This window comes from Haemaphysalis longicornis, unplaced genomic scaffold (assembly GCF_048455015.1).
Source record: "Haemaphysalis longicornis isolate Haplotype H1 unplaced genomic scaffold, Haemaphysalis longicornis Haplotype H1 scaffold_5, whole genome shotgun sequence".
NCBI lineage: Eukaryota > Metazoa > Arthropoda > Arachnida > Ixodida > Ixodidae > Haemaphysalis > Haemaphysalis longicornis.
This window is the reverse complement of record NW_027526385.1, coordinates 63,705,935-63,720,811: the sequence shown is the minus strand read 5'-3', so window position 1 is coordinate 63,720,811 and position 14,877 is coordinate 63,705,935. Positions and strand designations below refer to the sequence as shown.

Genomic DNA, 14,877 nt, shown 5'->3' with positions numbered 1-14,877 from the left:
GACCGCACGGTATTCGACAGGTCACGTGCCCGACGGGCGTCATCGGCCGTCTACCGCAAAGGGTGACGGCACACGACGCCCTCCACTCTACGCGTCGCCGGCTACAATGCCTTCCTTCGCAGTGCTCGCTCGTAACCTCGGCACGCTTGACGCTCGCGCACTGTGAGGCTGCGACTCGGAGTCACTCGCGGCCATCAAAGAGGCAGAAGAAAAGCTCGACGTCATCCCGAGGTGTTAGCATAACGCGCGGTGTGATGCTAGGGGCATTTGGCCATGGAATGTGACGCGACACGTCTGGCTCTAATTATTTCACGGACCTCTCTTAAGTTCCGCTCCCATGTCCTTTCCTTACAGACGCGAGTAGATGAGGAGGAGGAAACTTCAATGAACCGGCGAGGTCAGCCAGAGACCAGCCGCCCCACTTGAACGCCGGATGGGGGTGAAAGTGACATAAAAAATTCGCTTATAAATACAAATCAATAGAAATGAAGAAACGAACAGCACAACTATCGTCACGTGCACACAAAATCAAGCGATAGTAAGAATTTACAGTGTAACCGTGTTCTGTCAGTCCGGTGCCATGAAGAAATGCCAACAGCGCTTTTGTTCAGATACATGCCGTTCCTGAAGTTACCCGGTCACGGGCCAAGAAGTTCCCGTAAGAAGATCTCGCCCAAAAAAGCCTTTACGCTGTTCCTTTCCAGTTCAAAACGAGGACACGCGCAGAGTAAGCGTTGTAGGTCCTTGCGAACTGCGCAGGTTGGTCACAGGAGGAGGCGGTGCGAGTACACCGATGAAGGCACCGAGTTCCAAAACAGAGCGCCCAGATAACGTCATATATGGGGACGGCAGCGAATGCGGGTTCATTTGATTAACGATAGCTGGCGCTGCGGCGCATGTACCGAGTCACAAAATAGATTGAGAGTACGGCACACTTTCGGCGCCGCCGCTGCAGCTACCTCCCCGCCATTTATCGTTTTTCATTTCGAACGACGATAAGCACCGTGCACGTTTAGTCCTTATCTTTCGCTCCAACCGCGCGATCAGCGAGCCACGGCATGGCTATCTGTAACTGGGGCTTGTTTAAAACAGGCAGGCGTTTTTGGGAGACTCTATCTGCGTGCCAAATTTTTTAAAGTTCATCATAAACAGCCTCCGGCGATGTGTTCTAGAGTAGGGGCCCTTATTCACGCACGACAAATTCACCATAAGCCGGGTCATTGCGATAAAATAGGTTACTTATAGTGATGCAGCAGATTACGAGCACATTCACACGCCCAGCCCAGAGAAGCACTGCAGAGCTGATAACGTGTCAGGTTCCTTTGCAGTTAACAGGGAACGGCAAACCTTTTTTTAGCGGCCACGCGCCACTGATAGCCGTGCTCTCCGCATATGCCGATACTATATACCTTTTCATCCGTTAATCTTTCATAAAACCGGGACATTTTCTGGGCTACGTTGCGCAAGCGCAGTTACATCTTCCTGTCGACTGCGCCGATTATAGCGCCGCTAGCACAGCAAACTGATAAAATGGCAGCTCCCAGGACGAAGTTCTTAAAAAGGCCTATACCCGCAACAGCTATAGAAGTGCGCTATGCGTCACCACACGTCACACTCCTTGACAGCATGGGTCTTGCTTTCTGTTACGATAATGGCGGCGAAACAATCGCGTACGACCCTGCGTAGAGGCGACTTCTCGCCGATCTTGACGCCGCGGAGCACACCGTACATGTTCTTGCTTGCAGCAATACGTAGATCCAATTATAAGATGAAACCTCGTTACATCGAAGGCCTCAAAAACAGGCTTCGTTGTAAGCGCGTACTTCCTCAAAACGAATTTCCTTGCTATACATGTGCAATCCAGTGGGGATCCCTGAAACACTTCGGAGCAAGCGAGATTTCAACGAAGCAATTTAGAAATGGAGGGGGTTATCTGCATACGACCCTCCGGACAGGTCATACGCACGAAAATGAGTGTGAAACGCGGTTTCAGCTATCAACGTTGATTTCGCCTTTGCCTAGGTGACACCGCTAAACCTGCTGTGCTCGTGAAGGTGGTGTTCGCACGTGTGCCCCAGAACACTAACGCCATGCGATATGCGCCTCCAAAGCAGCAGTGCAGTTCAAATGCCATTCAGAAGCTGTCACTAATTTCTCTCTTTTTCTCTGTCTGTCTCTCTGTCTGTGCTCGTGTCTGCGTGTGCCTGTGACCGTGTGTGAAGCCTCCGGTATTTTCCAGTTTATAACTTGCTTGCGGAAAGGTTGATGCGCAACAGAGCGGGAGCGGGGGGACGTATGAGGTAGCCCGAAAGAGCATTCATTGTACTTCATTGCAAGTCAAGCTTCGCGCCTTCTCGCCGGCTTGAGTCTACGCGGCCGGTATTGTACATCTTAGACTGACGTGAGTATACATACGTGCTATCTTCGAGACACCGCTGCATCACCACCCCGACACCTTTACCCGAAGACCTTGCCGACACGCCGGAATAGTGATTTTTGGTTTCCGGCAAAAGCCACAAAGGGACATCGAACCGGGAAACCCCTCGACCGCAGCGGGGATTATTACTCCGCAATGCGGTTCACCAATAGAACTCGAGGTTCATCCGTCGTCATTCAGCTTCGCGGACCTCCGCCTCTACCAGCCTCTATGAACCGGAGCTTCTAAGGTGCGCACTCTACATTAGCACGGTCCTCCAGAGGGCGCGGGGCCTACAATTCCTTCTCAATTATCGAAGTCCTAAGGGAAGGAAGTACCACCACCAGGCGGTGCACAAAAATAAGCATCGTGGGAGACGAAAAATTTTCGCAAAGCACGCAAACAGTGCGCGGCCAGAAATAGGCAAATAGAATGGGGGTGCCAATACGCACGCGGAAACCAGGGCTTTTTTCTTTTTTTTTTCAAGTTGAAGCAGGGTGGTCGCGGGCGAAAGCTTCTTCCTCCTACGGCGATATCTCCTTTTTCTTATTTCGCCTTTTCTCCTTATTCGACTCCCCTCGTAAACAGTCTCGGTAACCAAAGTTATTTCGGGGAAGCAGGCAGGCAGGCGCCTGTAGTGCCGCCGACCCGCTCTCTCTCTCGGCTTTCTAAATTCGGTGTTTTACGACCCAAAGTGCGCGCCCGTTTGGGCGGGCCAGAGGTGTCGCCCGTCACCTTTGCATGTATAGTAGTAGTGGTAGCAGCAGCGGGGTCTCGCTGCGTTCGCGTTCTTTTTTAGCGGAGCAGCGAAGCCTCAATCAGAGCCGCCGCCGGCCGCGGGATCGTTTGAGCATGCGAGTTCAATCCGGCGGCTTTCCTCGTTCCCCGCTTCTTCCTTTACGGCTCGCCTTTGAAGTTCTGCTCGCCTTGTCGTCGTAGCTCGCTCGCTGGACCCAAGTAGAGCCGCACGGCGTTCCGTCGTAGCGGCTGTCGTCGCGGCGTAACCCAGAGGCTTCGAAAGCCAAGCGGGTTTGTATAGTCATAAGTGTTGAAACTCGTGAACCGCTGGCGCTTGTACTACATCTCGCCGTTGTTTAGCGCAATGAAAACTGCAGGTACATTTGAGGCAGAATATGCGTAATTAACTGGCAGCGCCCGCGTCCATTTAGTTGGGAACGCTCGTTGGGTTGGTTTTTACGATCGTAAGCGAAAAAAAGTGGCACTGCAACGCCGGCATGTGCGGGAGGAAAAGCAAGCGCAGAGAGAGAGAGAGAGAGAGAGAGAGAGAGAGAGAGAGAGAGAGAGAGAGAGAGAGAGAGAGAGAGAGAGAGAGAGAGAGAGAGAGAGAAGTGATTAGGTGGAAGAAAGGAAAGGAAAGTGCACTGGGGATATTATTGAGCTCAGTAGGGAGCTCACCTGCATACAGATCCCACTGGTGCAGTTTCAGGCAGAGAGCGCGAGTGCCAAGGCGGGAAATTTGAAATGCGTTGGACAAACCTCCAGGAGAGGAATGAGGCAGGCCGGCGAAGAGCATGATGGGTGGTAAGAGTCAGCGGATAACGGGCAATGAGGGGCCCGTTGAATGAAGACAGAAATAAGTGTACGCAGCCAAGAAAGCCAATGAAAGCAAATAGATTTTTGAAAGAAAGAAAGTGGAGAAAACCACGCCCGCCGGGAGGGATCCGAACCCAGGACCTCCAGAATTACTATATCAGCGGATGGAAGCCAACAGTGGCCATGCCAGCAAGCTATCTGCTAAAACTACACGCCAAACAGACGGTTCCTTAATCAGTGCACCAATGGTTACGAAATCATCTTTGTTCTGTACAACAAATCCAAAAATAAACAATCGGAAAGCCTTACCCCGCGTAATAAGAAGAAAAGCAAAGCGAATGTGTTCGAAGCGCCCCTAACGTATACGTCCAAAGATCCTAGAAAGCTATCGACAAAGATAAGGATTTCACTCAAGTACGGGAGGACAAATTTTGGAGTGGTGAACCCGCATCACACTGCGCGGCAAAACCGTACATTCTCACGTCGCTCGTGATATGGCCGCAGAAGGGTTATCCCGCGCGCAGATACGCCCGTTCCTTTGTCGACAGCGCAATGTAGGAGGGCCCATGGGTCCGCGCACTCACAACTGCCACTTGATACTGCCACCTTATCAGCCTCACCTATTATTCTCTACCCCTTGAAGCTAAGACAATGATAAGATTACGAGAAGACTAGCGTCTCTGTGCCTCCGAGATATTGGGGGACAAAAAATGAAAACGCCCGTTCGCTCGATAGCTCTTCTGCAGTCAGCAGGTGTACGAATTGTTTGTTCGTGTGTTTGATCAGTGTATTTTGAGTCTGTGCGGGTGCGTGCGACCTTGCCCAGGAGCAACGTTCTCGCAGTTCTTTCGCGAAAGAAATAAACCCACAATTTTCGGTAAGCGCGCTAATCTACCACCAAATCGAGTGCACTCTACACTCGTGCACCAACCGCCCGCGCACTGCACTGCGCAGGCGCGGGTGGCGCACGAGTGTATAGACACACGCACGAATACGGTGAAGGCTCATGAGCCTTCACCGTATCCGTGCACTCCAACAGAAAAAAAAGGCAAAGAAATCTCGAAGGGGCCGCACCGAAATAAAAAGTTTGTTCGATGTACGACATAAAATTCGTATAACAACAACAACAACAAAAGACGTTAAGTAGTTTGCGTTACGTCAATGTTGTTGCACTTGTGGCAACTGCTGAAGGGCGATTCCACGAGAGAACGAACATGCGTGTACACGACCATTTTTTGTTCATTCTTGTTTTTTTATTATATATGCGCGCAATATGGACACCCCCGAAAATCAAGTTTGTTTTCTCCTGAGGTGCGTAGTTCGGGAGAAAAAAATGTTTGAATGTGCCCGGAGCGCAGCGGTGGTTTCGGCAACTGCAGATTTTTCCAAGTTTGCGTCTCTGTGTACGTCAAGGAGTACAAGGGGTGTGTATAAAATGTTTTGGGCCATAAACTAGACCAGAATGCTAATCCGTGTAACGCAAAATCAGCGTCCTGCAGCGAACAAAAAATTTAAAAAAAAATCGTGAAATCGGCCCAGACGATAATTTGTTAGTGTTTTTGACGCCCCCTACTACATTTCTTCTTTTCTGAAAAACTTGTAAGTCGGCCATTTTATTGGCCATACGTATCTGAACGCATAAACAAAAGATGGTGTTTGTAGAACATTCAGAAGTACTAAACAAAATTGAATAACTTCGGCTCTTTTTCAGAAATTGCACAAATTCAAAACTCAATATAAAAAAAACCCCATACTCGATTTTCTTCAAAATTGCGAAAATAAGACTCCTTTACTTGGACAACAAAACTGTGGAAAAACATGTTGCATCATTTTGTTGAGAACAAAGTTATAAGGGGCCAAACTTGGGGCTCGCGCGACGCGTCTTGGCGCGCCGCGGTAAGTTCTGGCCGCTGTTGCCGGACGTTGCGCGGGTGTACACGGGCGGTAATTCATATTCCACTGCCACATGCCGGCACGGTCAATCTCTTTCCAGTATTCCCAAACGAAAAAAACTATTCTGAAGATTCTTCTGTTTTTTTTTTTTGCCCGCCTCTGTTTCCCTAATTTGTTCTTTAACGAGCTAACTTTCTGGCCGATACCAGCTCGAAAGCGCTCCTTTGCGGCGCCAGTGTTTTGCGGGAAGCAAAACAAAAAAAAAAACAAAGGTTCCTCCGATGCGCAGGCAACCGAAACAGATGGCGCTCGGGCAGTTACAAGGGAGGGAATGGATTGACCTTCAGACCCTAATCAGTTTCCCCACCACGACGGGCGCATTTCCGCTGGTGGTGCATGGTGCGCTGGCGTCAGTACATTGTATCCCACCGCCTTCTTTGAGGCAAACATGAGAGAACGACCTTAAAAATAACTAACCAGGAAACAAACACCTGCACCACGGCTTACGAGGCCGTAGGAGGCTTTTGGGAGACGCCACGTGCACGCGAACCTATTTTACTGGAATGAGAATCAGGTGCGGACGGGTACCTGGCTTCTTGACGTATTATTAAATTCCGGTTTTGTCATATTATTGCCGCATATTTATTGTTTAGTCACATATCACAAAGGCGAAGCGTACATTACAGTATTACTAGCGATTTTGATACGCTTGCGTACGAAAATTGCAGTAAGGGGAGGCTACTGCCCCGTCCTTTTCTGTCCTTCAACTCACTGGATGATGGGCTCTCAACGGATGCTTCCCTTTGCTTTACTCTTGCCATATTTTTGTTTGCTTTTGACTCCTCCCCTTAAAAGTTTTTTTTTTTTTTTTTCATGGGTGGATGCTTTCGTTTGTGCCTAAGTGTTTGCACGTGCATTTGTGCGCGTGTTTGCTTGCTCGACTACCCGCACACTCTTATCCTAATAGATGTGGCAGGGGAAGCCTAGCGGATGTTGTTCTGAAAAAACAAAGTGTGACCCGTTCACCCACCCACAGTTCCTTCCCGCCCAAGTCTTGCACTCACCCCAGCATGAAGTGTGCGTCTGCGTTTATTGTGCGAATGCCGACCTGTCTGCTTTGGCCGTGCAAAATGTTACAGGGGTTGACCGAAGAATGAGCAACTTAAAGGAGCTTTGTCTTTGCACCTCACCATCGACGCAGTGTTTCTTGGGCGCGTGCCGGCAATTCCCAATGGCCGACAACCTTACCACGTCCGCTTTGGGCGTTTCGGACGAAGAAGACGTCACATACGCTGTATGGGAAATTGGTTCTCTGATAAAAAAGTGTCTACCGCCAGCTGCATTCGTGAAGGAGCTAGGCAAATGGGTCACCAAGTGGATTTCCCATGACTCTATTAGGCGGACCCAGGCCATTGCCATAAACGAAGCGAAAAGATGCGAACGGCGATCAAGCATTGTACTGCACTTCGACTTCTCTGAAAATTGGACAGTTATTCTGCCAAATGAAGTCCAGTCGTACCACTGGCACAAAACACAGGTTTCACTGTTTACGTGCGTTGTAACTACAAAAAAATCAGTTCAGAGCTTCGCAGTAGTTAGCGATCACATGCAACACGATACCGCACATGCATGCTATGCGCTCGCTCCACAATGTGCACGAATGCCTGGAAGAAAGTGCCCCTGTGTACAGCTACGTTGTTTACGTTAGTGACGGTGCAGCCAGCCATTTCAAGAAGAAATATAAGCTGTACGAAAGTTCCAGAGCAAACTACACGTCTGCGAAGTGGCTGTGCTTGACTGTATGAGCGCCCGAGGAAGCTGTGGTGCAGATATTATAAATATTTTACTTGAGTTGTATTCCCACACGTATGCCTTTTGCTGTGTTCCTGACTGTAAATAATTAATCACGATAGTCTGACAGCCAATTTCCAAACTTGTGTCTTTTTGCTTGAATAAATATTCTTGTGAAAAAACTGACATCCCTTCAGTAATTTACTCGTGCTGTGACCGAAGCGCCATAATAATAGAAAATTTCGACCACTCCTACCACTTCTACCCGATATAACCACCGGAAAAAATTTTCCTGTTGTTTCGAATCCTTCTTTCCTTTCCCTATAAGAAGAGTGGCGTTCGCAAAGGAGCGCTTTCGAGCTGGTATCGGCCAGAAAGTTAGCTCGTTAAAGAACAAATTAGGGAAACAGAGGCGGGCAAAAAAAAAAAAACAGAAGAATCTTCAGAATAGTTTTTTTCGTTTGGGAATACTGGAAAGAGATTGACCGTGCCGGCATGTGGCAGTGGAATATGAATTACCGCCCGTGTACACCCGCGCAACGTCCGGCAACAGCGGCCAGAACTTACCGCGGCGCGCCAAGACGCGTCGCGCGAGCCCCAAGTTTGGCCCCTTATAACTTTGTTCTCAACAAAATGATGCAACATGTTTTTCCACAGTTTTGTTGTCCAAGTAAAGGAGTCTTATTTTCGCAATTTTGAAGAAAATCGAGTATGGGGTTTTTTTTATATTGAGTTTTGAATTTGTGCAATTTCTGAAAAAGAGCCGAAGTTATTCAATTTTGTTTAGTACTTCTGAATGTTCTACAAACACCATCTTTTGTTTATGCGTTCAGATACGTATGGCCAATAAAATGGCCGACTTACAAGTTTTTCAGAAAAGAAGAAATGTAGTAGGGGGCGTCAAAAACACTAACAAATTATCGTCTGGGCCGATTTCACGATTTTTTTTTAAATTTTTTGTTCGCTGCAGGACGCTGATTTTGCGTTACACGGATTAGCATTCTGGTCTAGTTTATGGCCCAAAACATTTTATACACACCCCTTGTACTCCTTGACGTACACAGAGACGCAAACTTGGAAAAATCTGCAGTTGCCGAAACCACCGCTGCGCTCCGGGCACATTCAAACATTTTTTTCTCCCGAACTACGCACCTCAGGAGAAAACAAACTTGATTTTCGGGGGTTTCCATATTGCGCGCATATATAATAAAAAAACAAGAATGAACAAAAAATGGTCGTGTACACGCATGTTCGTTCTCTCGTGGAATCGCCCTGACGAGAGAGCGCTCGTCAGCAGTAATTTGAATGAGTCAACGATATAAGGCGCGTTCATAGCGTCCCATTCTGTGTCGGCTTTGTGGCGCAGTAGTTAGAGCACCATGTACATTGCGTTCCGCCGGCACGGTCGAAGGATCGAAACCTGGCGCCGGATAGTATTTCCTTTTTATATAGTAGGGACAACGACGGTGCGGTCTACGGACGTCAACGCGGGTGACATCGTGAGTTACTGAAATAAATGCTCTGATTTTAAAACTACCACCCCTTCTTAAATAGAGCAGAGAGAAGCGCGAAAGCTAAAAGTGTGTATAACTTTCGCTGCAAGTGCGTCCTATCGATAGTCAAACCTTCAATTACCTTTCAAATGGCAAACGAAGAACGAGCCCATGCGAAGATTTCTCGCGCACTAAAGTGAACGCGTCTACGAACGATCTAAATGTATACACTGATACGTGGTTCATGAGATAAAGGTATACACTATTGTACTCCTTTTTCGTAATCGACGCGTGTATTGTCTTGTCTAGAACCGTTCCTTTATCGCGACGTTCAAGTAACCGTCTTGACACAATGGAAGCCCGGCTTCACGCAGCCGCGCCGTGTGTCCAGAGGCCTTATCAGAGCTTTTCGGTCGACCAACCGGTCTACGGGGAAATGCATTAGTTTTTTGACAGGACGCCATCGGTCCCACTATCGTTTAAAAAAAAATTCAATACGACGTTCAGCTAGTTCAAATTAAGCCATAATCGAAAAACATTGATTGATTGATTGATTGATTGATTGATTGATTGATTGATTGATTGATTGATTGATTGATTGATTGATTGATTGATTGACTGCAGGGTTAACGCGCCAACGCAACGCAGGCGATGAGGCGCGCCGTAGCGGAGGGCTTCTGATTGATTTTGACCACGTGGGGATCTTCAACGCGCGCCGAAACATCTAACATACGGGCGTTTTCGCTTTTCGCCTCCATCCGAGAAAATCGGCCGCCGAGCCGGAAATCGAACCCGCGTACTTGGGCTCAGCAAGCAGCACAAATGGTCTCGCTTCTAACTGAAAATATATAAAAGATGAAAACTGTGCAAACCCTTATTATTAAGAGAAATTGCGCGATTTCGATGATTACGGAAATCATACCTTATTTATACCCGTGCTACGCGAGCGTTTCGAAGGCCTTTGAGTCGAATGCCATTTGACTCAAACGACACCTTTGAGCTGCTACACGACGTTTTTCAAAGGCATTTGGTTAAAATGGCATTAGAGTCAAAGGAGCACGACAACTGACCTTTGAGAGTCTCAAAGGCCTTTGAAACACGAACGGTCGTACCCTCGGGCTCAGTTTCTGCAAGCCGTAATAAAAAAAAAACAATTATTTACGAGTAAAACTTTGTGTTTGAAGTGCAAGATCTTCATAATTTTTCACTTGTTTTCGTTTTCTGTCACTCGCTCTACGTTTAGAGGTAACTTGGTACTCTCAACACCGTCGGTGCGAAAAAAGACAAAAAGAAACTGGCTAACTTGTGCATGTTTTGTGCCCGCTTGTAGATCGTTATCAATTTGATCACTAATAATTGCTTTTTTGCCCATTTTAACTCTAAAATTAAAATTTCGCCAAGAACGAAACATGACAGCAGTGGCGACACCAAAACATGGCGGGCGTACGCGGAAACTTTTCTTCAACTGCCTGTGAGAATGATCGTGTAGATCGACAGAACTCCTTCCAGTTCGAATGACACTTCAAATTTCGAAGGTCATTCGACTGAAATGTCCTTCCAAACGCTCGTGTAGCACAGGTATTACGCCCCGGCGCGCTACACTCCGTAGTAACTCTGTACTCCCGTAATTCCTTATATAGAGGACGTCGCAGCAGGGAAGCGACTTCGTTGTAACAAATTTTTACTGAACTTCGCTTCGCTGTACCCAACAACGCCATTCACGGGGGCGCCGCGGCGCGCGTCCCTGGGCTCGGATAAACGAACGGCCGTCAACCGACGACCCAACTTCGGGCACGCAGCGCGCGTGGGCCGTTTCTTTTTACGCTCGCGGGACGGCCGACGCACGCACGCACGCTCACGCATCCGCCAGCCACGAGGAATCCGGGCCCCTGCACCGTCGTCGTCGTCCGCCTCTTCGTGTACTCGCGGGGAGGCATTAAGGTCGGCCCGCAAGAAGAGGCCACGAGACAAACACACCCCAGGAATACCAAAGGCCACCCGGCTCTTCCAGCGCCGTCAAAATAACGCGACGACTCCCCAGTTCACTCTTCACTAACTAATCAGCGAGAGACGTCAAGTAGATTGCAAGCGACGGAGCCAGATAGCAATATGCACGCGTTGAAGCGATTACGATGCACTCTGATCTGGGAGGCGTGCGCGCGCGAGCAGCCGATAAGGAGACGCGCTGCGCGCTGGTCCCGTCCCATGCCGCGACCCGAAGACGTCGACGTTCGATGAAGGACGCGCGCGCAAGAGAGGCCGTCGTCCCACTCACCCGACCGCGGAACGCCGCGCGACAGCGCACTCCCCCGGATTCAGCTCCCAACTCCCCCCGTTTGCATCCCCCTTCGTTGGGGAAAGGGAGACGAATGTGCAGTTTATATCGGATTTAACGAAGGTCCCGGTGTAACGAAAAGGTAAGGCAACCAAGCGCCTTCGTCGCCACTCGCCATCGCGTATAGTGAACACTACACTGCTGCGATCTGGACACAAGTAATTCATCGCTTCGGGGATAAGGCAGCTGAACTAAGGCACCCAGCACACCAAAATAATAACAACAACAACAAAAAATAGAACGAAGAAATAGAAAAGCTTGCAGCAGTCTTTCCAGCCTACCGTGTGTAGACAGCTTTCCTACAGACACGGCGCGGGCGTCTTGATGTTCAGTCCTCCGCGAACACTGTGAAGCAGAAATCTCGAGATGACGATGTCTCGAGTCTACATCGATGCAGGCTACTTTTGCTGCCCACGAAGTTACGACATGATGATGATGATGATAATGGTGGTGTGGTGGTGACGGTGGCTTCCCTTTGTAACGGGTGCGGCACAGCAAGGCGCACATAGTCGCCCGGGCGCCCTAGCCTGAAGACTTCGGTTATCGTCGACTTTTCTCACTCTAACGCCAATGATGATGGCGATGACGATTCAGTAGCTGCTTCTTTGTAGTACGCGGGACGCCCACAGGCGTTTATAGTCAGGACGCCTAGGCGTCCTGCAGCCTAAAAAGTTTTGTTCGTCGCCGCCTTTCCTAACTCTGAAAACGACGTCGACGATGATGATGATCAGCTTCCTATTTGTACCAAGGTGACCGCGCATGCGCCGCCTCGCAGAAACGACTTCCCGTAAACGCTCGACCTTGTTTACACCTCTTCCTCGCAACGTTTCAACTGCTCACGGCCTATTTTCGACTCCGCCAAATTTATTCCGCACCCCAAACCGACTTCGGCTCGGTTTTTCGCCAAACTCCGCCACGCATTTCGTCGGCACGGGCGACGCTTTCGTTTGCGGCGTGCGTGCGCTGTTCCCATTCCCGAGGCTTAACCGTAAGTCGGCACACAACATTTTCGCCGCCTGCGAATCGGACGACACACCCTGGAATGCAAATAGTTTGTTTCACAATGGAGGAATGAAGGACAAAAACAACGGAGTGCGGACAACGTCCTAACGGCAGGTCAACAAACACGCGACCCTTCCCACGCACTCTTGTTTACGCGATCGTCTGAACAGAATAAATAATTGCGTCCCGCAGCGACACGACTCGCTACGATCGCCGCGTCGACTAATATTAATAATAACAGCGAGAGAATAGCTACGGGATGCGCACCGCGCGATTCATGAATATGTGAACAGCAGAAAGAACAACAGGCTGCCTTGAGGAGTGCCAAGATATGCGTCACGCTCATTAGTAAACAAAGGCAGCTGTGAAAGGTGATAATTAATGCGAGAGAATTACGACGCTCATCGCGCGAAAACCACGCAGCCATCAGAGAGTCGTGATACAATAACGGCACCCAAATACCTCCCCTCAACGAAAAGGAAAGGAAAAAAAAAACACTAAGCTTTCTTTTACAACTGGAGGACGCGTGAGTTACGTCGCCGAGTTTTTTGCAGTTGAGTTTAGCGTTGCACAGTGTGTGATGTCGCGAAACACGCAAAAAACAATTTTAGGGGCGAAGCCTGTTAGGGGTTCGGGCTGTTGGCGTCTCATGTCGTCGTCGTAACCATCGTCTCATGCAGTCACGGTAATAAAACACCGGGACACCCATTTACGCCTCGGGCTAGAACGTAACGCGTGATCAAAAAAATTACAGTCGTTCCACTCAAAGTGAAAGCTGACGGAAGTGCAGAGAAAGTGATTCGCCATAATGAGCTGTAGCACAGTTATCCGCTCACTGCTACCACCCAATGCAATTCAAATTTACCGCCTTCGCAGTGCTCGCCTGCCCCCTGCCTGAAATTGCGCCGGCGGCAGGTCTGTTCTTTTTTGTGCTTGCACATGCCCGCGTTGGACTGCCACTTTTTATCGCTTACTATCGTAAAAACATACCCAATGAGCGTTCCTAACTAAATTAACGCAGGCGCGCTGCCGGTTAATTACGTATATTTTGCCTCAAATGCACCTGCAGTCTTCTTTGCGCTAAAAAACGGGAAGATGTGCGACAAGCGCCAGCGGTTCACGAGTTTCGAACGCTTATGACTATATAAACCGCTTGGCTTTCGATGCCTCTGGGTTACGCCGCGACGACAGCCGCTACGACGGAACGCCGCGTGGCTCTACTTAAGTCCAGCGAGCGAGCTACGACGACAAGGCGAGCCCCTAAAGTGCTCTGCACTTAAAACACCGGGGCACGCCTTTAAGCCTCTTGCTAGAACGCTTCGTAACGCGTACTAAGAAAGCACCGGGACACTCGCTTAGGCCTCGCGCTAGAACGCTTCGTGCTTAAAGACACAAGACTTTTACAGCTGTATACCACTAACCCCCAACATTTTCATCTCCGTTGGCAAAAACGCCAAGAATACGCTTATACACTGCATGCTTCGCCCCTCTCCAGGTTTCACATTAGTGCAGATGGCCCGAGATTTTTGTTTCTTTTATGATCAGGCTTCACTCATTGTACAAGGCGGCAAAGCCATCTTTACGGACGGAGGCCAAGCTTCACACCAAACACCTTTTAAAGTCGGTTCGACAACTTGGCGCAAATTCATTGCCAAGACTACTTTTTTTTTTTTTTTTTTGTTCGGGGAAAATCTGCGCAGCCTTGCACCAACTTATGAAGGCCCCGAGACCTTGTTTTGAATCTCCCGCCAGGAAGAATATCGCCCACATATTCTGGTCACGCTGTCTGGCTGCGCCCATTTTGGGACTCCGCGTTGTTCGCAAACTGAGCCACTCACGCAAAAAAACAAAAAAGAGCCCACAGCGAGGACTGGATCCCGGGCCCCACCGCTAGCTATTTGTAGCCGAGCGCGCTAACCACCGCATTGCGCCGCCATTGCCACCGGAAACCGCAATGACTTTCTTCGAGGCCGTGCACATGGTTGAGCTCTGACTGGCAAAGAGTTAGGTCACCGACCTCGTCCTCGCGGATCTGCGGTCTTCGCCGACCACGCGGCCGCAGCCCTGGGCTCTGACCTCTTGCGATGGCCGCTATACTGCGGGGGGCCGTCCCCCAGTACGTCGGTACCCGCTCATCATCGGCTTGGGTCGTTGCCCGGCGAACTCCGAGGTTGGGAATTGTCGTTGACGGCTTATCACCACACAAGCGTCATCGTTCCAGCCGAGACCTATCTCCCGGACGCGGCACTACGCCAGAACAGTGTTTGTGGTGGGTTTTATATGCGGCAATTCCAACCACAGGGCAACTTCTTTCCTACCTTTTTTCAGGAGCGAAGCCCCCGTAGGGGCTGGGGCTGCTGGCGTCTCCTGTCGTCATCGTAATCGTCGTCTCA

At 49.5% G+C, this 14,877-nt stretch overlaps 1 protein-coding gene across 2 annotated transcripts in view; it reads right to left on the bottom strand.

Moving 5' to 3' along the window:
- The window catches only part of Osp (myosin phosphatase Rho interacting protein outspread), a 136,235-nt gene that overhangs the window by 107,467 nt on the left and 13,891 nt on the right, over window positions 1-14,877 (bottom strand). The window lies entirely within an intron of this gene.